This window comes from Bombyx mori, chromosome 11, assembly GCF_030269925.1.
Source record: "Bombyx mori chromosome 11, ASM3026992v2".
Classification (NCBI taxonomy): Eukaryota; Metazoa; Arthropoda; class Insecta; order Lepidoptera; family Bombycidae; genus Bombyx; species Bombyx mori.
In genome coordinates, this window is record NC_085117.1 from 18,769,501 (window position 1) to 18,794,679 (window position 25,179).

The 25,179-nt window shown below is 37.9% G+C and overlaps 1 long non-coding RNA gene across 1 annotated transcript in view; it reads left to right on the forward strand.

Annotated features, from left to right (window-relative positions):
• Positions 1-25,179, forward strand: part of LOC134199745 (uncharacterized) — a 166,182-nt gene that overhangs the window by 125,394 nt on the left and 15,609 nt on the right. The gene's annotated exons all lie outside the window — the stretch shown is intronic.

The following is a 25,179-nucleotide window of genomic DNA, read 5'->3' on the forward strand; positions in this document are numbered from 1 at the left end:
TTAACGGTAGAAATAGGCAGGGTGGTGGTACCGCGCGGTCAACACTCAAACAAGAGGTCCTACCATATGTATGCTTGAAAGTGTCTGGTAAATCTTGATGCTAAACGCCAGTATTAGTCAGTGAAACGCAAATGCAACTTTTTTTCCTACCTAAGCTTATAGCCTTGAGAGGCTATTTCAGCGTAACCGTGGCTAGTAGGTAAGCTCACGGGGCTCAAACCTGACGACGTTGCTAACACGAACCCTAGCAAGAGCCTTGCTTCTCAGAATCTACCACCGGATCGGAAACCCGACCCACTGAGAAGATCCGGCGAGAAACTCAGTGGGCTGTGTCTGAGAGTTAGATGCAACTAGGTTTGTACATATTCTACTGGTAAATTCTATACTGCAACGACTCGAAGACTTGAGGGAATTTTTTAAGAATAAATTCTGTCGGTTTGAAGTTTGTGGTGAAAGTCTCATATCTTCAGACTATGCACAAGGCTTGACCCACGAACCTACTCTTAATAAACATCAAAATTTCCAACAAATACAATAATATGTAAAAACAGTAAAATTTGCAACATATACTGTATGTAAAACTACATTAGTGTGAATAAAAAAATTTAATTTAAAAACAAACAAAAAAATACGCTTTGTTTATTGACAACGGGCCTTTAGCAAAATTTCAAGATAATCCGAGTTTTTAAATTTGTTGATAGTTAGATACATTGAAATATTCCGTTACACAGGTTTGGTAAACACGAGAAACTAATAAATAAATAAAAAATCGGTTGTCTGTAAAGTCGGCTTACTGACGATAGTGGAACGTGACATCATAAGAAAAAACTGATGGAATGGTTTCATTTTTCAAAAGAAATTTTTAATTTTATTTGTTTGCTAGATATTTTGTATTGACAATTGACACCACATTCACTTTTCACTGAACTTCATACTTGACGAAAACATGTAAATGTATTATTGTATAGCAGCTGTCCACGCGGATACATCGCTCACTCAAGTAGGAGAGAGACAGATGTCGAACGCTGCCGAATGCGGAGGCTGATTGTGCCTCGTTGTCGCTCGTTGCGCGCTCTCGCTTGCACTTCAAACCTTAAATGGAACGCCTCAGAGCGAGGTAACGCCGCATGAGTCATGTTTTTCAGTGCGCGCAGCCGGCTCCATCGAATTATAAGACGTTGTCACGTCAAAAAGTCTTAATAATCCAATGTTTCATTCAATCCAATTCAGTCGAATTAAAATTCAATTTGCCGAAAAACATTTCTAAAGACTAAAGAATCGGCCTTGAAAGAGTTAAACTAATAATAAAACTCGAATAGACGAGTCGCATTTATAATGTTATTGTGAATTTGGTGATAACACATTTTCCCACAGACGTCGGCGCACAGCGCATCCGCCGCTCGCGGTTTTCATTCATAAAAACGCTACGTTGCAGTGTTATTATCGTTCTCGTATTGTTGTTCATCGAATAGGGACGGGCTGTTTTATTTCGATATACACATATCTTGAAATTTCCACTTATATCACATATTTTGAGATGGGTGATGATAGCGTTAACGTATCGCTTTCTGTGGTTTCCGGTACGCTCCTCTCCAGTAATCATGAAAAATGCCAAAGTTGTTAGTGACATTTCTATGTTTCTTAATTAAGAGGACAGTTTTTCTTTCATTTTTCAGTAGTACGGTTCAGTTGCTACTGCGGCTTAGACATGTAAATAAAAAATAAAAAGGAAATAAAATAAAGAGGCTTGGGGCCGGTCTATGTCGAGCCTATGGGCTGATAGAATAGACTTTCAACAGAGATTTTTATTTCGAAACATAAATTCGAAGTATCGATTGCGCAACGGCTACCCCGCCAATCAAATCAGGACGCATGACTGCTCCGCAATAGAAATAAGCAGAATGATGGTACCGACCCGTGCAGGCTTACAATGTGGCACACTACTTACTGGTACTTAAATTAAATTCGTAATGCACGCGGGTTTTTCTCAGTGGGTTCCGTTTCCGATCCGGTGGTAGATTCTGCGAAGCACGGCTCTTGCTAGGGTTCGTGTTAGCAACGCCGTCAGGTTTGAGCCCCGTGAGCTCACCTACGAGTTAAGATTACGCTGAAATAGCTTCTCAAGGCTATCCAGCTTAGGTAGCAAAAAGAAAAAATGCACGCGGGTTACTATATGTTGTTTTTCTTTCATCATGCAAGTTGTTCATGAACACGTAATTAGATGTTAATGTTTGTTACCTGCCTCATGATTTGAACCCTGGCACGCGCTTATCACTCAATACAAATACAGCGGAGGTCTTATTTGTTAGGCCGCGGACACTTGTATGAGGTCGATGAACGCTACGGAATTTAAGACCGGCCAGTGGCATAATTAGATATAATAATAGATAGATATATATGCTTTAAAGTGGGTACCGGATATTGTGGGCATCACAACCTGGAACGCAACAATTCAGGTTTCAATTGTATTGTTTAATGGGTGACCTGTCCATGAAAGCTGAACGCATGACGGTTTCGTGGCAGAAATAGACGAGCATGGCAATGGTAGGAAGCGGCTTGGCTATGCCACTGGCATTGCCGAAGTCCATGAGCGACGGTAAACACTCTCCATCAGGTGGGCCATATGCTCGTCTCCCTACAAGGGCGATAAAAAATAATAGTTTAAAAAAACTAACAAAATACGCTTTTATAGAAAATCCAACTATAAAATAGAAAATACATTTTAATAAATTTGAATTAAAAATAGTGTAAGATAAAATTATTTTATTGTAAAAAAGCGTGAGTGCTTTTCAGAACCTTTACTCATATCTGTTCATAAAATATTTATAACTACTGATACCATGCACCCCACGCTTTTTATACAATAAAATCTTCGATCAATAAATAATACGACTAGATTCGCGATTAGCGCTTCAAAAACGGCCCGAAAAATAAGACCACAAATAAATTTGTGGTCTTATTTCAAATTAGTATGGTCCAATCATAGCCAACACTAAGACGTCAAAACGCTGCACTGCGCGTTCAAAAACGGAGTAAAAAACCACCGTAACCCCAAGGTTTTGGAAGGAATATATTTTTTTGGTAAGTTTATATTATGAAGTGAATTTCATAAAATAATAAACAGAATTATATAGTAAATAAAATACAATTTACGAATATTGTAATTGTTTGGCCAATGTTTGCAACAAGGCACCAACTATTGTAACAAACATCACCTATTCTTGAACAGGGAATGCATAGAGTAGTTTTGTTATTTTATAATGTTATTTTTGTTTGTAGATTTCCTAGTAGCCCCTTTTCGCTGTGCACAATGGATATATATAGTCGCGAAAGAAAAAGGATAAGAATTATAGAACCCTTATAATATATAATATGGTGGCAAATCAATGCAAAAAAGTATTATAAAACTTTATATGTGTGTGTAAATATTTTAAGCGTATATGCTGAAAAGGATTTGTTTTCTAGGGGAAACGAACACAGCCATCAAATAAGCCTAAATTAAACTGATTATAGAAAAATTCTTTAATATAAGATTAATTATATTTGTAAAAAATAAACCGCTCATATAAAAATTACTTCTAAAAAACAGCTTTATAACAAGCTGAATCTGTTTAAAGGTAATTAAACAAAAAGTAATAATATTGTTTTAATTACTTCTGTAAAAAGAATACGTGGAAAACGTTGTTGTTCCTTTGTTTCCTTTCATATTTTTTTTACTTTATTCAATTTTATTATTTATTACCTATTTGTTGTAATAGCGGCAATGTAAAATATTATCTACTAATTTTTTGAATCGGTCAAAAATAGTTGCGACCGTACAAAACAAACCTAAAACAAATATATTCTGCAACTCTACGTCTTTCAATACTTACTGTGTTCTGAGCATTGAAATGTAATACCAAGAACTACATCTAGTTCCACAATACAATAAGCACGAAATTTTAAACAAATATTTTTAACCTTATAAATTAGGCTTTATGTATCATTTTAGAATAAATATTTTTGTACTGATGACTTTTTATGTTCAAGTGACATTTTAAATTTATGCCACAATATTCTTTCTCTGACGAAAGGACCTAAATAAATATATTTTGCAATGGTAATTAAACTTTATGTTTAAGCATTAAGGTTTATAATAAACTGAAGTCGTTAACATAATCAACCTTTTTTCTAAGAAATGAAGATGTTTTCGTGTCTGAAAACGTGGCCACTCGAGCGTCTTATTTTTGTTCCTGATCCTTAATCTAGTAGTATTATTGATCGAAGAATAAAATCATTTTTTCTTACACTATTTTTAATTCAAATTTATTAAAATTTATTTTCTATTATTTAGTTAGATTTTCTATAAAACCGTATTTTGTTAGTTTTTTTAATCTATTATTTATTTTTCATTATTTTAGTTGAATTTCAATTTTTTCTATTAAAAAAAAAAGAAATTGTAATATTGAGTTTAATTAATTGAATGAATTGAATTAATAAGTATAGCAAATTTCGAGTTAATCCGACGTATTGAAGGGGTCAAAATCATGTTCAAAGATTCCGTTACATACATACGTCTGAAGCTAATAAAAGCGTATTAAAATTGGCAATGACATCTCTTTGAAGATCCTCTTGATTGACCCTTCATTAAGATATATACTTAATAATTAGGAGAAATAATCGCTCTTTATATATAGTGTGTGAATACAAGAGAGCCATCAGTATGTGATTGTGTTATTAAAAAAAAAAAATCCCTCGACACATCCGTTCGGAATGCACAGATGCGAAATTTATCGAAATTCTCATGCATTATTCGATTCCACATTATCTTCTTAAACCTTCTAATCGGTTATAATGCGTCGATAACATGTGTACAATGTCGCACAATCTAAAGGGATATCCGGTTTTTTACGAATTCAGCCTTTACTCCCACGCCATGACAAAACCTGATCTTTTTTCTCATTGCATTCATAACGAAATCAAATACTGTATATATTTCAGAAGTTTGGGTTCCGTCGATACGGATTTTATCGATTTCCTTTTATTATCATTAATGAAAGAAAAAAATACAGTGTTTTAAACTGACTTACATCTGGAAGCCCTTGTTTTGGGTTGTTCCTGATTACATTTTAAATATCAGAATCGTGTCATCCGAGCATTCCCAGTAAATCAATTGTTAGAGCAGTGTTTATCTAAGGCCGCTTGTCAAAACACGGTCATAAATCAAATTCGACAGTGACCACACGATACGGACCACAATGGACTTCCGCTCCAAAAAAAACGACGACAATAGTGTTAATCGGTCCGACGGAGGCGAGAACGTCCGTATGTTGCGGTAGGACCCATTGTCATATAACAACATTCCCATTGTCAACAAACCGTATTAGGTGTGAAACGGCCTCTAATCCCATATTTAGTCACACACATACACAAAGAAAGCACCACTCAATTTGAAAGCAATAAAAATCAAAGCACGACTTATCTTAAGTACAACGAAGAAAGCCGACATATCTAAAATGCACGAAACTGGTTCTGATAACAGACAGAGCTCGGTCCGGTAACGAGGGGCCCTCGGAACTTTCACACGGAGAACACATGTACGTACGGTATGTATGACGGATGTCGTCGCAATTACGAACGGCCATTATTATTGCGCGGTATTGTACGCCAAATTACAGCATCTCGGCTTCCCATCCGGTGTAACGTTGAGACGTAGTCAAAACAAAATCTGCCTTATCTCGATAGCGGAGACCCCGAAATCGTTTAGTCTGGAAACGTTCAAGATGTGTCTAGAGCGCGTCTATAAGAGTGGCTAATGAGAGCAGGACGGATTCCAGGTGAACGAAGAACCCTCGAATCGAACAATAGTCCAGCGGCATCACACCTCGTGGACACTTGCGGTCGTCCATTGATTTATAGCTGTCGATGTAAACGCACCAGGGATATTGCACCGGAGAGAATCGGGCCTTTCTACGTTCACAAAACCGTGTTCCAACTAGTTTTCTGTTCAATGCACCCATCCGACTGTAAGAACGCCGGAATCTGTTTTATCATTGCGTACAATGCAATATTTGTGAAGCTGGCCTCTGGTACGGGGAACGAGCGATGAATTATCTCGGGACCCAAATGGGTCTATTGAGAATTTCTGCTTTGAATACCACTGCGAGATAGACACACAATATGATCTTCTTTTTTTTCTTTCGTTTCGTACGACATTCAGAATATGAATGTGGCAATTTAACGTATTGTGTTATAATGCGTTGCGTTCAAACTGATTAAAAGTATCGATTTAAACACAATTCAAACTTCAAAGAACACGCCACATTCAATAAGTGCTGCCCTTAAACATCAATATCAGAATTAAGGAACAGTCAAGTGAGGCAGCGAAGACAAAGACAATAAAAGGAACAATTTGCATGGAGACGGCTAACATCCGATGCGTTCCCGAGAGCAATCACCCTTGGAGTTCTGAGTCCCAGAGAGTCGGTGAGTCACGGCCCTTGGTGACCCGGTTCGCACGGACCTACCCGCCTTAGAACGCTTGTTATATGGCGCGGAATTTACGACTTATATTTTTACTGCTGTTTTATATAATTTATATCATGTTTAGTAAGAAATCGGCGGACGATTCAAGAATATACGCCGACTAAATGAATTTTGGTATAGAAACGGAAAGTTTTTTATGGTGCCCAGACGTTTTGGCGCTCACGAAAATGTATATCTACGCCTTGAAATGGACAGATATGGGTTTTACTTAATGAAAGAAAGGCTCTGGTTTTTTTAGTTAGTTATAGCCAGAAGAACTAGCGGCTCATCTGATATTGAGCGACTATTGATATAGAGACATCCACGTTAATTTTCATAATGGAACGTAGCGAATGGGTAAATATGGTGTACATTATTTTTAAAAGCGGATGTGGAAGTAGCCGTGAACGCACTAACATATCTTCTGATCGAAAGATGGACAGGTAAGAATTGATTTGCGGTAAAATTGAAATTGCGTTTGCAAATGCATTTAAGAAATGTATACGCTCATCCCTAGTATACTATTAGTCTTTAATGTAGTTTTGGATTTTGGAAAACATAGTTTATCGTCGCGTCGATTTCTGTTTGCCACATTAGACATTTTGGTGAATCTATTGGGGCAAGTTTTAACAAAAGATGCAACTTCGTATATATATATAGACAAGGAAGGGTAAAAAGTCTATGCTTTGCAGAATATGGCTTGCAGCTGTCGGCTATTGCCTATTCAAATATAGACCTTAAACACCTTTTTTGTGCCTTAAAAACTTGATCTTTTTGCGTTGAGTTTCCCCAGAAAATTATTCCATATCTAAGACACTGGTGGTAGGACCTCTTATGAGTTAGCACGGGTAAGTACCACCACTCCACCTATTTCTGCCGCGAAGCAGTAATGCGTTTCGGCTTGAAGGGTGGGGCAGCCGTTGTAACTATACTGAGACCTTAGAACTTATATCTCAAGGTGTTTGGCGCATTTACGTTGTAGATGTCTATGGGCTCTAACCACTTAACACCAGGTGAGCTGTGAGCTCGTCCACCCATCTAAAAAAAAAAGAGGCATCCCATGTAATCCAGGCATTAGTAGTAGTATTAATGCAAATTTGGATCGATGCAGCCGTCCCGTGCGTCGTCCGGTTCGGCCGGTCAAACAGATGTTCAAGTGTCGACCTTGGCCCGAAGCTGCACTGCAATGAATCGCCTTCTATTAAACGGTACGCAACGATTTTTATTGAATGAATGAATTAAAATGAAAAAAAAAAACTTAGAAACGATGGTACCGCATTTTCCAAGGATTACAGACTTGCGTTAATATTGGCGGTGAAATAATTTGCGTACTTGTTTTGTAGAAGGTATTTTGGGGTATATTTTCATAGTCATTTACATTTACTGACTGGTGGTAGGACATCTTGTGAGTCCGCACGGGTAGGTACCACCGCCCCGCCTATTTCATCCGTGAAGCAGTAATGCGTTTCGGTTTGAAGGGTGGGGCAGCCGTTGTGACTATACTGAGACCTTAGGACTTATATCTCAAGGTGTGTGGCGCATTTACGTTGTAGACGTCTATGGACTCCAGTAACCACTTAACACCAGGTGGGCTGTGAGCTCGTCCGCACATCTAAGCAATAAATAAAATAAAAACTTAGAGGACAATTTTGTAGTAAAAATCATGTAGACTTGATCTTTGCTATTTACTCCTGTGCATAAATGTATGTTTCTCTCAAATGCTTTTACGGCTGCACGGCACCCGAAATAAATCTTAAACGACACACTTAATTGAATGTTCGGTCATTACTTTAACAACGCAAACTAGAGTCATTACCTGGTGGAGTATTCAAAAGCGTATCACTCTTACTCGTCGCATTCCGAGGTTCGCTCTTATCGAACTGGTCTCGGGCAAAGGGAACGGAGATTTTAACGTACACTTGAACGATTATTTACTGTAATTGGCAAAAAGGCACTATAAAAGTAAATGTCGGACCGCAGCCGTAATCTACCCGTGTAAAATATAATTCATTGCGGTGGCTGAGATGCGAATGACCAATGCCGAGGAGTTGCGGTGATGCGTTTCGCTAGTCATCTTCAATTTGCAAGCTTCTTTCGAACTATAAGATATGATGGAATATTGTGCAGAAATTACGCTTGTATTGCAGATTTACGGCTTTCGGAACTATAATAATAATATTAATATAACTCTTTATTTGACACCACATGTACAGAGTAAGCATATAAAACAAATAATAGACGGTGACATAAATTAGCGGTAATATAATAAAATAGTTGTTGTATTACTATAATAGTTGGCCAGTTCGTCGTATGTAAATTTATACAATTTAACTGGTAAATTAAAACAAATTATAATTAGAACACGTAAATATGGCACGGACTAAACATTAGCAAGCAAGCAAGCACACTGGGCAATGGTGCTATCTTTTAGTTATTGTATGATATTTTATTTCAAGGGCGTATAAGATGCACTTTCGAGCGAAGATCTAGTGTTGTTACTTGATCTGTGTTTTTCGTTGAGTTTTTTGAACAACCGAATGATTTTTCAAAGCGCAGAAATTGTACTTGTTTCTTTCATATACAAATAATAAGAATAACGTAAAAATCGATCGCAACAAAGGGGATCCTGTGGGCGGGTGGCCATGATCGAATCAAAATTTAAGTACAAATTGAAGAAATACAAAATCCCCATTAACGTTTCGAAACAAACAAAAAAAAATATACACGAAAATATTCTGTAACGACTTTTTAATTTATTCGGGACGATCCCTAAAAGGGTCGATTACGATGAAATGAAAATAAGAAAAGCAAATCATTTTTTTTTTGTGTCGTAACGGTACTGCGACTTTTGTTATTTAAAAATAGATATTGACGTACAATTTTATAGGGACCGAAGAGCTTCATGTGATTTGGGCTTTAATTAATGAAACATAGTGGTAGAATTTTTTAAAAATATAATTTATAGTATGTGAAGTTTTAGTATTTGTACATCGGTTACCGAGCGATGGTCTGTTTTATCGGTATCTTGACGCTAAATAAATGTTAATATTGAAAACGAAGAAGATTTTAGTTAGAGAGAAATTTACAATTCAGTCGTCCGTGAGACCAAGAGAACTATAAACTATTTGTTGAGTCGGAAATTAATAAACGAGATATTGTACCGTTAAAATAGTATTAATTGCTTCTATGATTCGCGAAAACTTAAGAAAGTGCAACGTACCGGGCATCATATCATTTAGGCCACGACGATTTCGAAAACCAGTACCTACTAGCTACACTACACAAATCTTTACAACGACGAAGAAGATTTCGACGAGCGAACTAACCCATAGACACAGCCTACTGAGTTTCTCGCCGGATCTTCTCAGTGGAGCGCGATTCCGATCAAGTGGTAGATTCTGTGAAGCACTACTCTTTCTAGGACTCTACTCTCTCTACTCTTTCTAGTGTTAGCAACACACCCGGCCCCGTGTGAGTCGTTGAGCCCCGTGAGCTCACCTACACGTCAAAGAGAAGCTGATAAAGCCTCTCAAGGCTATCAGCATAGGTAGGAAAAAAAGTGCGGATAAATTTCATACGTTAAATGCTGATTCATTTACTTGTTTCGTTAAGTATACATGCTCACTTTCTTTAAGTCGATTCGAAATAGTAAAATTTATCTACGAGTAAGGGAGAGGACGGACACTTGGCTGCTTCGCGGCAGAAATAGGCAGAACCGTGGTACCTACACGTGCGAGATCAGAATACTTTCCTACTTATCAGCAACGACGCATATACATGATGTTGCGGATCCTTTTTTGATTACTAATTTATACTCTTATTCAGCTCTTGCCAGCCACCATGCATACGTCGTCACGCCACCGAGCCTGAGGGCTGGATGAGAGAACCTGAGAATCGTGCTCAGTGGTGTGCTATTGGAGAGGCCTATGTCCAGCAGTGGACCGTTATAGGCTGATGATGATGATGATGATGATGATGATGATACCTTTCATTGGGTTTCACATTTAAGGGATAAATTGGCGGTATAGACATATCAGTCGTACAGCAGACTAGATAAGGACTATTAGCTATGTGTGCGCGTGTAAGAGATGGTAGATAGTCGCGCTTTAATGAAAAAGTAAGGTAACGATTTTCATGTTGTTATTCTCCGGTAATGCCATAAAAGAATCGCTTCAAAATTCAAAAAAAAGTTCCGGTGAAAAACGAAAACATCTTTATTGCTTAAAATTATATTTTGTTGTTGTGTCTCATTTTAAATTTATTGTTCTCTAATTCCTAGTCGAAATAGCACGTATGCTGTTTCAAGTATTTTGGAACACAACTTTCAAAATTGAAACCAGTGGTATCACCGGATCCGGACCAATGACATTTCAATGGAATCCAGGTCGTTTTGAACTTAAAAGGTGCGTAATCGAATACTTACCTTTAGCCGACGAAATGTTTCGTTATTATTAAAAAACTTTTTTGAGAGTTTTTTACTGGCGAAGAGAGTCGATCTCTCGGCTCACCTGTTGTCTATGAATTCATCGCTACTTAATTCCCGTCGCCCGTCTTAAAACCGAGCCGAGATCGAAGTACGAAGCCAGTTCCATGGGAATAACGCCAATTTCCATCTTTAAACAGGGTTCTGTTTTGATTGGTCCGAGTTTCGTTTTTGAAGTAGGCAGTCCGATAGCACTTAGACGGCTCGAGAAATATACTGATTTAAATATTACGAACGCTTTTTTTAATTCGGATCAGAACATAAGGTATACGCTTTGTATTGGCTCATAAAAAATCTGCTATTACGTTTTTTTAGCGCATCCACAGCGAATGCTCTGTAGATACGTCCGCAGCTCTGGAGAGCTTTATTGTACCAAAGAAAATTATAGCTGTCGTACCTAATAATACGTTAACGATAAAAGGGCCTATCAACCGGATGCATTAACCAATACAAATACCGTACAGGATCCGAACACTAAACACGGCACTACTCCATAGTGATTGAGTATTTTCGTAACCATCGCGCGTTGAACTCATAAAAAACTAATAAGCGTTCATAAAATCATAAAAAAAAAACAACTATTAAGTGACTATACATCTATCAGTGTATCTGTCGGTCTGACGGGGACGGGCCAAGATGAAAGATTCAATCACGAAGCTGTTCGCTTCCTAGAAGACGATGGTTTTTTTTGCCAAAGTTCAATAATAGTTTTGGGGTCCCGCGAGACGCGCTCGGAACAACTCTAAATGATTCGTTACTTCGTTCATGAGTTCATTTTTTGCCGATCAATCAATAGTAAATCAATTTAAAGTGGAGGGGATGGTACAATGCGACGAACGTGATTTAAGATTTCGGACGGATTAAATGAGAATATTCGGATGACATTCTCGCGTCTAACCAGGGAAAACGTGATGGGTTTAAATGCTGCAATTATTTCACTTGTATTAAGATGACTTTTACATTTAACTGCGATTATTTTTGTATTTAATTAGTAACCGTGAATTAATTATAATTTAGTTAGTTATATTTTAAAAATTGATGATGACCGAGCTTTGCTCGAGTTTTTTTTGATAACGCCATCTTGTTGTGTCTTTAAAGCGGTTAGTTGCCCTCAATTAAGAAAAATAGTATTATTATTCGCCTATAGATGTCGGGAAGAGTTGATTATTGAAAACACGAATAAAACAACATTTTCTGAAAATAAATCGTAGCTAGATCGATTTATGGCCCCCGAAATCCCCTGTATACTAAATTTTATGAAAGTCGTTGGAGCCGTTTCCGAGGTTCAGATTATATACATATATATTAATTTACAAGAATTGCTCGTTTAAAGGTATAAGATAAGATACAGAACACTGGACGCGTCGAGCGTTCGTGTTTGCCGCATTTTTTCCGCGCCACCAATCACTCGGGAGTCGTGAGATGCGTTTTTTTACGTCAGGCCCGTTACTGACCCGCACCTTACATTTGTCTGCCATAAAAAAAAAGACTACTCTAAACAAAATTACGCTGCACAATGCTCAGTTTAACGGCGAAAGAAACCTTACTTGCGATCAAAACACGCAACGTAAGAAAATTTGCTCAAACTGTAGTCGAATGGAATTAGTTTGAATACCGATAAACTTTTATCAATGTATGGCGTGCTAAGTGGCGTTTTTTGTTTCGAGAAAAGGAGAGATTTATTGAGCTTTTTTCTGGACCACCTTGCGGAGGACATCTTTGACGAAGGGATGAGAAACGCATATGGCAATGAATGAAGCTGCTACGTATTTTAGTGATGCGGTGTCGTCGTGGGAACATTTTATTAATATTCGGCTTGTTTGTGTACTGCCGATCTGCCTTGATAAATTTCAACTACAACTTTTTAATTAAAGAACATAAATAAATTAAAAACACATATTGAATTTCTAACTGGTTTCAAATGCAATATACCGTTGCGAACAAAATCCGCTGAGTTCGATATTAGCCCTACTGAAAATCATATAAAAACCTTATGATGGACGAAGTTTGTGTATTTTGTTTTATAGTGTTCACGTGGTAGTCGAAATTCGACTATAATTATTAATTTAAATTATAAGTTTGAACATTATTATGGTTCTACTGTCAAAGACTTTACTTCTATAATCACAGATTTCGCTAAAGCTACATACACTATACACAAATAATATTAAAGAAATCAATATTAATCTATTCTCAACTTGACCACAGACTGATAATAAAATAAAATAAAATATATACTTAGTCTGGATAAATACTGTTACAATAAAAAAAATATATATTGCAAATAACATTTATTACTTTTAGAGTGTGTTAGTTTAATACATAAATATAAAACAATTTAAAGTATAAAAAGCTTATTCGAAGTGGTCTCCATTGGCTGCAATACAGTCCTTTAAACGTTGAGGCCAGTTATTAATAAAAGCACGCACTCTTTCCATGGGAATTTTTTTTACTGCCAATCGTATGGATTGTTTTAGGGACTCCAAATTATCATGGCGTTTAGAGCAATCCGTACTCTCTAAAACTGACCATAAATCATAATCCAGCGGATTAAGATCGGGACTAGACGATGGCTAGTCTTCAGCTCTGATGAAGTCCGAAACGTTCGTTTCCAACCAAGACTGCGTAGACCGAGCTTTATGACCTGGCGCCGAGTCTTGCTGGAAGGACCATTAAAAATTGCATTTGGCTCCATACCTACTTTGTGTAATGCAATTACAGCGATTCGGTTCTCTTTATCACCCCACTCCATTGTAATATCGCAAAATATTGTACAATGTATTGGCGCCAAAATGAGAAAACTCAATGAGCAATCATATAAAAATGACAGATTCCAAATTCAAATGTAATATTTTGTTTATTTTTAATTGTAACAGTATTTATGGCCAGACTAAGTAGTATATATGCGTGTGTGACATACATGTTAGTGTGTGTAATGTTTTCTTTATTAGTTTAATGTATCTTTTATGCATTATTTTAAAAAAATATTAGCATTGTGCACTCCTTCTCTATGTTCTCTATAAGTGTGGGAAATTTCATACTCCACCGATCGCGCAATTTTCGTAAAAAGGGATACAAAGTTTTTGCTTCACGTATTAATATATAGATACTTTGTCGCATATTTTAAGTTCGCTTCAGTCGGTTCAGATCGAAGTCCAGCTGCAGAATGCAGGCTGCCGCCGACTCAGACATTTCTATGTATAGAATCTGGACTGAGTGCACCTGAATTAAACACACTCTATCGATTGAATATTTAAACGGATACGTCGATTCGGGTCACTGAAATCTAAGTAGCGACAAGTCCGAGATTAATGTTTCCCGAGATTAATGTTAGCCAGCAATATAACTTGAAAAACAGTTCGCAGTGGGTCCTCGGTACTGCCGTGGTCCGTGGGTTAATGACCATAATATTAGGTAATTAAAAATAAAACTTGAAAACTAAGGTGCTATTCATCAATATATTTTGAATATTCCATTAACTAATTTTATACATAGCTTACTTACAAAGCTTACCAATAAAAAGGTAATGGTAACTGTTTGGTGATCTCAGCATGATGTTATTCACTATAGCATTCTCCGATCTGGTCAAGCAATAACGGCAGATGTCTACTGTGCCGAACTCCGAACAACGATAGCAAAACTTGCAGTGAAACAGCCCCGACTCATGAATCGATCTTCACCATTATTGCTCCATGATAACGCGAGACCTAATACAGCACGAGAAGCCGTTTTAACTACATAATTAGAAACCATTCGTCACCCTTCGTATTCGCCAGACCTTGCTCCAACGTATTGCTATTTTTTTCGCGATTTGGACAATTTTCTACGTGATAAAAAGTTTTCTTCCTAGGAGGCAGTACAAAATGCTTTCATACAGTTTGTAGTATCTAGATCACCAGAGTTCTATATCAAAGGCATAAATGACCTTTCTATAGGATGGCAGCAACGTATAGATAATAATGGTAGATATTTTGATTAAATGAATATGTTAAATGAAAAAAAAAAACGAATTTCAAATTTTCAGTACCAATCGGCAATTTTCATACTTTAACCCCTAATATTACAAATAATCATATGCTCGTTTGACGCGTGGTAGAAGACAGTTAACGCTTCTCTGCATTATTATAATAAAGATAAGTTTAAGAAACAACAAAAATGTGTAATAAAAATAAAAATTGTACGAAAAATACGACTTGAAGTGATTTAACGACCACCTCCATATCGGTTAAAGAATTTACATCGATGCGAAATTTTTTGCACAAATTAGTTATAGTGTGATAAAAATTTCTTTTTTTTTTAAAAAGCTTCACTAAAACTATTAATAAAATATCACTGTATCATCAAATCACTAAAGGTTAGGCTACAATGATAATAAAACAAAAATTTGAATGAAATTAATTTCGGAATTCGATACTCGCTTTTTAGACGGAGGCCCGTAAAACTAGCAAGAAAATATAAATGAACAAAAAACATTATAATTTTTTTACGAAGCGCTTAAGTAAGTTCTCATACCATATCGGAACCACAACATTGTGAGCGCTATTCAAATTTCCAACAATATATCATAGATGTCGCTACTGAAAGCTTCACTACACCTTCGCGAGACCGGAGATCGTACCATTTATTAGGAACTGTTTATTTATGATTATAACAGTCTCATGCTTATGCTCCATACTACTATGCTACATACTTAAGATCAAGTGCCACCGGCTAAGGAAGTGGCAAAATTGATTAGGCTGCAGCATTTCTATAGAACTGCAGGTGGTTGGGTTGTTTATGTGCTGCTGATGGTGTTTTTTAGGAAGGAATTATTACTAATGACCCGGAGGCCTTCACAGTTTCACCAGGACATGTGGGCGTGTATGAACTCAGCCAGGAGGGTTCGGATATGCTAACAGCAGCCCGAGTGCCTCTGAGACTTAACAGCCCTAGGTTGCACGTCGAACTCTTTGCCGAGTTCGACCAGTCTGAAGTCGTCGTGGCCTAAAGGATAAGACGTCCGGTGCAATCGTATCAAGCGATGCACCGGTGTTCGAATCCCGCAGGCGGGTACCAATTTTTCTAATGAAATGCGTACTTAACAATTGTTGACGACTGACTTCCACGATGAAGGATTATTATCTTGTAATAAAAATCAAGGCCGCAAAATTATAATTTGCGTAAAAACTGGTGGTAACCACCCCGCCTATTTCGACAACGAAGCAGTAATGCGTTTCGGTTTGAAGGGCGGGGCAGCCGTCGTAACTATACTTGAGACCTTAGAACTTATATCTCGAGGTGGGTGGCGCATTTACGTTGTAGATGTCTATGGGCTCCAGTAACCACTTAACACCAGGTGGGCTGTGAGCTCGTCCATCCATCACGCTTCACGCCAGAAATAGGCAGGGCGGTGGTACCTACCCGTGCGGACTCACAAGAGGTCCACCAGTGATTACGCAAATTATAATTTTGCGGGTTTGATTTTTATTACACGATGTTATTCCTTCACCGTGGAAGTCAATCGTGAACATTTGTTGAGTACGTATTTCATTACAAAAATTGGTACCCGCCTGCCGGATTCGAACACCGGCGCATCGCTACATACGAATGCACCGGACGTCTTATCCTTTAGGCCACGACGAATGCTATTCCCTTAATCCTACTACATATAACTAGGAACATATAATAGTGTCCTTGGTGTTCTGTTATGTTTGAACAATTTGAAGAGTACGACGAATAGAAAATAATCTGAAACTATCTTATTCCGTTGCAAATTAACCATCTCTTCCGGATGGATATCAAGCATCCGTAATTGCTAAAGTTAAGCGTATAAGTTAATTGTTGTGTGCTCGCGATGATCTTATCGGCCAACGTACATTGTTGCCGCGTAACGCCACATGAAAAACAAAACTCATTAATCCAAATGGAACGAGTCTAAAATTCGATAAATTACAAAAAGTAACAACAAAAATTCACAATTGCACGATTATTATCGCATAACTCGCAACTATAAATGTTATAAGTTAAGCATTTATTATTAATTTTTTCTATATCTCGTCCCTACTACAATGTAGCAGGTACAATTTTATCTTCAGTCATCTCTCATTACTTGGTTCACGACAGCGTGACGCCATTCGATGTGGTAAATGCCTGTGGACTCTGTAGTGCTGCGATCGAATGGACTCTTGGAATTGGACTCGAATCACAGAAAGGAATCTTTGAGAAAAGTGAATTTCGAATAGATTTTTTTTTTTTGGGTCAATAAAAAAATCTTACCGCTCGCCTGATAATGAGAGTGAAGTTTTTTTTATTGCTTAGCTGGGCGAACGAGCTCACAGCCCACCTGGTGTCAAGCGGTTACTGGAGCCCACAGACATCTACAACGTAAATGCGCCACCCACCTTGAGATATGAGTTCTAAGGTCTCAGTATAGTTACAACGGCAGCGCCACCGTTCAAATCGAAACGCATTACTGCTTCACGGCAGAAATAGGCAGGGTGGTGGTACCTACTCGTGCGGACTCACAAGAGGTCCTACCACCAGTGATCAGCTTGTGAATGAAGTGAGTGAAGAAACACACAATTGCTTCACGGACTCCAAAAATGTGGTGCTAATGATGCCTGTATCCAACATGTGCGTGCACATTCTACGTTAATAATACATATAATGTACTAAATCGAACTGCATCGTCTTATTAAAATGCTTTATTTTAGTTTGGTGTCAGGGCGTATCGGGTGGATATTGCCATTTTACTTATGTTTGCCGCGGAATATAAAAGACGTGCGTTTTATTCAGGAGAATAGTCATTACGGATCTTTCCGATCCATTAATGGTGCTTTTAGGTACCTCAAGCACCGGTCACCGTCCTCGCCGAGTCCATTTCTTGCGACGAAGGGCTCGACGAGTAAATTAACCCATAGACATAGCCCACTGAATTTCTCGCCGGATCTTCTCAGAGGGTCGCGATTCTGATCCCGTGGTAGGTTCTGCGAAGCACTGCTCTTGCTAGGGCCAGTGTTAGCAACACATCCGGTTTGAGCACCGTGAGATCATCTACATGTTAGGGCGAAGCTGAAATAGCCTCTCAAAGTTATCAGCATGGGTAGGAGAAAAAAAAAACAGGAGAATAATGTTAAAATATTATTAAGATGTTCATCACACGTGCCGTGGGTTCCAGTAATTACTCCGCAACAGATGTATCGAGAGTTACACCCTGTTTTTTTTTTTAAATTTATTTATCGTCCAAACGTCGCAAAGAACACATCCGTGCGTGCCACTGTTTACCGCTTAGGACTCTTGACAAACCTCATTCGAAGACTTATCATACTGCTCAGTTTCATTTCAGAGTCACATAATACGTGTCACAGTCACATAATCTACTTCTTTGAAGTCGTCGTGGCCTAAAGGATAAGACGTCCGGTGCATTCGTATCTAGCGATGCACCGGTGTTCGAATCCCGCTGGCGGGTACCAATTTTTCTAATGAAATACGTACTTAACAAATGTTCACGATTGACTTCCACGGTGAAGGAATAACATCGTGTCATAAAAATCAAACCCGCAAAATTATAATTTGCGTAATTACTGGTGGTAGGACCTCTTGTGAGTCCGCACGGGTAGGTACCACCAGCGCCGCCTATTTCTGCCGTGAAGCAGTAATGCGTTTCGGTTTGAAGGGTGGGGCAGCCGTTGTAACTATACTGAGACCTTAGAACTTATATCTCAAGGTGTGTGGCGCATTTACGCTGTAGATGTCTATGGGCTCCAGTAACAACTTAACCCCAGGTGGGCTGTGAGCTCGTCCACACATCTAAGCAATAAAAAAAAAAAAAACTTCACTAAAAATATGTAGGTACAATACAATTTTTATTTGGTATGCTTGGCGTTCAACACATCACTACCGGTAGAATAAAGAGTTGTTGCGTGCACCGGCGCCTAGTGTTTATCCTAGGCAGTGCAATTTATGTTATTGAAAAACTTCTCTCTCCTCTCGGTAGAAATTGTATTCCGCGAGTTAAACTTTCGGTTTCATTTTTTCTTTTTTTAATTAAATTTTATGCGCAGGCTGGTCTCGAAAAAGACTATGGTTTTTATGGACGAGTATGATGTTCGTAAAAAGGATAATGTGGCTTAAAAGGTTTTTTTTATGTTATACTAGCTAATCCAGCAGACTTCGTAGTGCCTCAATCGATCAATTTTAATAAAATACCTAAAGTTTTGTATAAAATAAACTTAAAACAAACAAAGGAATCCGTCCGACGGGGGGGACACATCAAAGGGAAAACAAAATTGTTATTTTTATTTAATTTCGAGCATTTTCATATTTATCTATCTTTTAAACCTTCTCTGGACTTCCAAAAATAATTCGAGACCAAAATTAGCCAAATCGGTCCAGCCGTTCTCGAGTTTTAGCGAGACTAACGAACAGCAATTCATTTGTATATATAGAGATATATAGATTTCTATCTAAAGCTGTGATGACTTCACGGTTTGCAGATTTACAAATGTAAGTATTATGCCTAAGTTGATACTACGGTAGGACGGCCATTCAACATTTCGGTCCCTCGCCAGCCCTTCGAAAGTAATCAAAAATGATAAGGAAACATAAAGAATTAATACGAACAAAACAATACCACTGTTCTTTCGAAAAACGAAATATTATGATATGATTTTCTCTTCTGCCTAAAATTTACCCCACACCCGTATGACGACATGCTATTTATTCCGATCAACCTAATATTACTTTGCGAATTAGTAATAAAACGTTAACTATCACATCTTTGCGTAATCATCCAGTCCTTGACATATCGATTCGTGGCTTTCCGGAATGTTGTTAACCTGACGTTTGTAAATGACACAGTAGTTAAATGTGGAAACTCATTATAGCGATTTGATTGGCTAATAAACATTAATGATGGAGGAATATATACGAACTAGAGGTCCCGCAGTAGTCGAAATTCGACTATAATTAATTGGAATTGTAAGTTTGTACACTATTATGATTGTATTTTATACTTCTATAATCACAAATTTCGCCAAGACTACACCATAAAAAATATTAACAAAGACAAACAATATTTAATCTCAATTTGACAACAGACGTCAAGAACAAAAGTAGTATGCATGTGTGTGTGCGTCAAATACATGGTATGTAATGTTTTCTTTATTGATTTAATGTATATTTTATGCATTATTTAAAAAAAATATTAGCATTGTGCACTTCTTCTTTATATTCTCTATAAGTGTGGAAAATTTCATACTCCTGCGTCCGCGCAATTTTCGTAAAAAGGTATACAAAGTTTTTGCTTCACGTATTAATATATAGATAACTACGAGTATATTATGTCGATAGTTTTGTACCACTTTAATTTGCTGATATAAAATACTTTGAAAGAAATTATGATGACAAATTTAATACGTAGGCAGTTTCATTGGGTGTGAGTGGAAAAAAAAACGGTGCTAATTACACTGAACTTCTATTAAATACACAAACGCGAGGAATGTTAATAAAAAAGCTAACAAGGAAAAAAATAACGAAAGGAATAAACGAAGATTGGAGCAAAGTAACTCAATAAGCCAGTAAAATAGAGATGATTTGAAAACCCGAATTTCATTACCATAATCCTAGGATTGTACTTTATAATAAATATATTAGTAACAAACCGAAGAAAACTAATTTGAAGCTTAACAAGAAGTAAGACGCCGGTGTCGATGGGATGGTTCGACACTGGGGCAGATATTTAAAAAAAAAACCGTAACTTGTGTGAACTTATTAGCGTGACTTCCATATCGACATTTTTCTATCATATGTCTTCTTAATCTAAGTTGGTCATATCATGATGTACAGTCAATAGGTCGATCCTGTTGTTCTGAGTATTTCATTCGTAGAATTTACTTCTCGATTCAAAGTATTGGCAAGCAAATGAGATTCGGAGCTTACATCCCTAGTTCGGCTGCGTCACTCACGTTGTAGTGTGACTTTGGAAACTCCATAACGCTATGCTACGAACTATAAAAGTAGCCCTCGTATGTGTGGAAAAACGTAAGTGATGTAAATAGCTAGATAATTGTAAACGTTGCTTTGTAATCGAGTCGGCCCTCTCGTCTCGCTTTCTGCGGAACCAGACAATCTCCTGATTGAACCGTTCGTTGTCACAACACTGACAAATGACAGTGCAGTAAGCGCAGTTTCTCTTAGTGACATGATATCTTGCCGTTCGACACAGCAAGAAATGTTTTAAGTTTTTGCTGTAATTGTACAAGGGTGCTAATGATTGACCGGTCTGGTTGCGGAAGACTTGAGTGACAGATAGGATAGGGCTGCGACTTCAATATTTTTTGAAAAAATCATTAAATTGCGCTCTGGATGTTTCTCAGACAATGGTTGGCAGCGGCTTGGTTCTGCCCCAGGCATTACTGAAGTCCATGGGCGACGGTAACCACTCACTATCAGGTGGGCCGTATGCTCATCTAAATACAAGGGCAATAAGAAAAAGAGAAAAGAAAGAGATATAAAAGGAAGCGGAATACAAATATGACTTCACAAACTCTTGTGCCAAATCGAATAGCCCAATTAGAGCTAAAACTATCAAGCCGGCCGACAAACGAGACACGTATTCTCTCCTCCCATAAATAAAAAAAAATGTTAAGCAAACTCCGGAGCCCGTGTTGAAGCAATTGAGCTGAAATCGGTGTGTACACGGTGTCACACGAGTGACTAATGATAGTGCGGAGTGTCGGGCGAGCCTGTGAAGTGGCGCCCCGCGACGGCGGCTTGCGCAACCCGCGACCTATCTGGGCCGTTTTATTTCTGTCACGTTTAAAAAAAATAGGGTTGCCTAACCTACATTTCTGGATATACCGTGTAATAAATGAAACTAAAAAAGTATTTTTTTCTTTGTGAAACATCATTAAGCTTCCTTTTGAAAAGAGATGGTGGAAGAGAAAACTAAGTCTGTAGATAGAAATAATGTAAACGCTATTTTAAATAATTTGTGTGAATTTTGTTTTTAAGTACTTGAGTACTCAAGATTAAAAGTTCTGTCATGGCTGTCGTCTACGCGTTGTTAATGGCATAGGCGATGGTGATGCTTTAGCCACTAGCGTAAGAAAACGAAAGTTCATGCGAGAATCCACGACTCGGAAACTAATGCGGAAAATATCGTCACCTCTTTGGAACCTCTGGGTCTGCGGAGGGACTTCGGTTCCCTCTGTATTTTGTACCGTATGTTCCATGGGGAGTGCTCTGAGGAATTGTTCGAGATGATACTGGAATCTCGGTTTTACCATCGCACCGCCCGCCACCGGAGTAAAGTTCATCCATACTACCTGGAGCCACTGCGGTCATCCACAGTGCGTTTCCAGGGATCTTTTTTGCTACGTACCATCCGGCTATGGAATGAGCTCCCCTCCACGGTGTTTCCCGAGCGCTATGACATGTCCTTCTTCAAACGAGGCTTGTGGAGAGTATTAAGCGGTAGGCAGCGGCTTGGCTCTGCCCCTGGCATTGCTGAAGTCCATGGGCGACGATAACCACTCACCATCAGGTGGGCCGTATGCTCGTCTGCCTACAAGGACAATAAAAAAAAAATCAACCAACGAAAAATTGTTACGAAAACAAAACGACACTATATGTATCTGTTTCATAAAATAACTAAAAGTTTTCATAAAAGATAAAAGAAAGATAAAAGAGTGACATACACGGATATGTCTGGACGATATCTGAATAATTAAAACCCACCATAAACACATACAATTTAAAATAATAGAGATAATTTAACATAAACGATTCGGGTTATTGATATTAATTGCTATCTAGCTATTGCTATTGTCCGCACACACGTTTTCAGATTTATAGATCTGACAGCCCTTTGCCATTGTTGATACAAATATTTGGTGAAGTTTATGTTACGATGGAAAACAAAAAACGGGGTTCCGTCGTTCCGTCACTATGTGAAACTATTTGTGTATCTGCATAGATACGGAACGCTGTTGCCAAGAGAATTAAGACGCGATGAGGATAACATTAATTTATCGTTGATCTAATTTCGATAATGGCCGATTGCTGTACTATGATTAATTGGTGTTAATTGATTTTTGTTTGTTTTTCTACAATGGTTTTTTTTATGTAGATCCGTAAACCCGTATCTGGTACTAAGCGTTTATTTCTTATTGCCTTTGTAGGCAGACTAGGACGCGGTCCACCTGATGGTAAGTGGTTATCGTCGCTCATGGATGCCAGCAATCCCAAGGGCACGGTCAAGTCGCTGCCTGCTATTGAGAACTCTCCGCAGACCTTGTTTGAGAAAGACATGTTATAGCGCTCAGGAAACACCATGGATGGGGAGCTCATTCCAAAGTCGGATTGTACGTGGCATAAAAGGTCTTTGGAAACGCACAGTCGGTTACTGTGTCCCATTGATAATGCACAACGAATGTCGCTGCCTAACCTAAAGGATAGGAATTTTGTTTCCTTTAAAACCGAAGCGCTTTTTGGCGGAATTATTCAGAATGCTTTTTCACTAAGCTTGTAAAAGAACATTCAATAAATTGCACATAAACTGTTTTGTTTGTCCTCGGATGTAGATAGATTCATTTACAGCATAATAAATTCGTCTAGATAGGCTTTTATTTACAACTAAAGATACAGCCCTCGTCGACGTACGCGTATACAAGTTACGATATATCGATAACTCGAACGAGAAACTCGGCGACGAGAACGCAACAATCGATTATATTGAAACCCGCAAACGATTTTCCAACTTCGAAGTGGTCGCACGAGTGCTTAGAAGTTAAGGCGAAGACTGCGCGATGTGTTTTTTTATTTATTTTATTTTTATTGCTTTGATGGGTGGACGAGCTCACAGCCCATCTCGAGCCCATAGACATCTACAACGTAAATGCGCCACCCACCTTGAGATATAAATTCTAAGGTCTCAGTATAGTTACAACGGCTGCCCCACCCTTCAAACCGAAACGCATTACTGCTTCACGGCAGAAATAGGCTCTGTGTGCTCTTATTTATAAATTATTGTATGATTACCCGGAATTGTAGTTTTGTTTTTCTCGAATCCGCAAAGGTTTGTCTGGGCAAACAGCAAAGCCTGCGACCTAAAAAGTATTTTTTTAAGCCTTTGAAGCTTTCTCAGAATAAATTTCATTATGATAACTTGGCATGAGTCTATATTTATTTAGAACCGGCTTATTTGATTTTTATTTACCGTATATTACTTTAGGGAAAAAGGCGCCACACGCTCGATTCTCTCATGAGACTTTCGAATCAAGAGTTTGTGTTTGTCGAAAGCTTTAATTTTATTCCAAATTTGATTTTATTCCAGACTAGCGACCCGCCCTCGCTTCGCTTCGGAAACATTAAATTTTATTATTGATAGCTGAGTCCCGCGATGTTACCCGCGGTTGTTGTCGTACCGCGAGTGAAACCGCGGGGCAAAGCTAGTCATAAAAAAGCCTAAGTTACTCCTTGTATCACCAGCTACCTATCAGTAGAAAGTCCCGTCGAAATCGGTCCAGTCGTTCCAGAGATTAGCCGTAACAAACAGACAGACAGACAGACAGCCAGAAAAATTATAAAAAATGTTTTTTTGGTGTACGTACCGTATATATAATCATATGCATGTAGTAAAAACCGGTTATTTCAATATTACAAACAGACACTCCAATTTTATTTATATGTATAGATGTATAGATGGCCAGACGGAAGCGTGAACTTGATTTTTTTTTTAAATTAGAAATCTGACTTATTGTACTTAAAATTTTCGATTTTTCGAATTTTTTGTTTCGTCTGTCGTTCCGTGATTGCGAAAACTGTAAAGTGTTTTAAATTAAGTCTGCGACTCGCGGAAACCTCTGAAATAACTTTTGTTTTTAAAAAAAACACTGATTACCTTATTTGTTTACTGAAGGTTTGTTGTCAAAACCTTCAAAGTTTTGTTCACGAATTGTGTTAAAATATCATAATTAAAATGTATTTTTCATCTATATATAAATCTTGGTTTAACAGAATTTTGTGTGGTTTCAGTTCATAACAGATATTAAAGTCGAACGAATTGTCCCTTTGAAAATTCTTAAAACTCGTTTGTCGCCTACGTGACAAGATAAATCTTCAAGAGTTCTTTAACAAGAAAATAAATATACGCGTTTTACATTTTCTTGCCCTTAATTACTTCACTAACGTCCTATAAATAGAAGACTCAT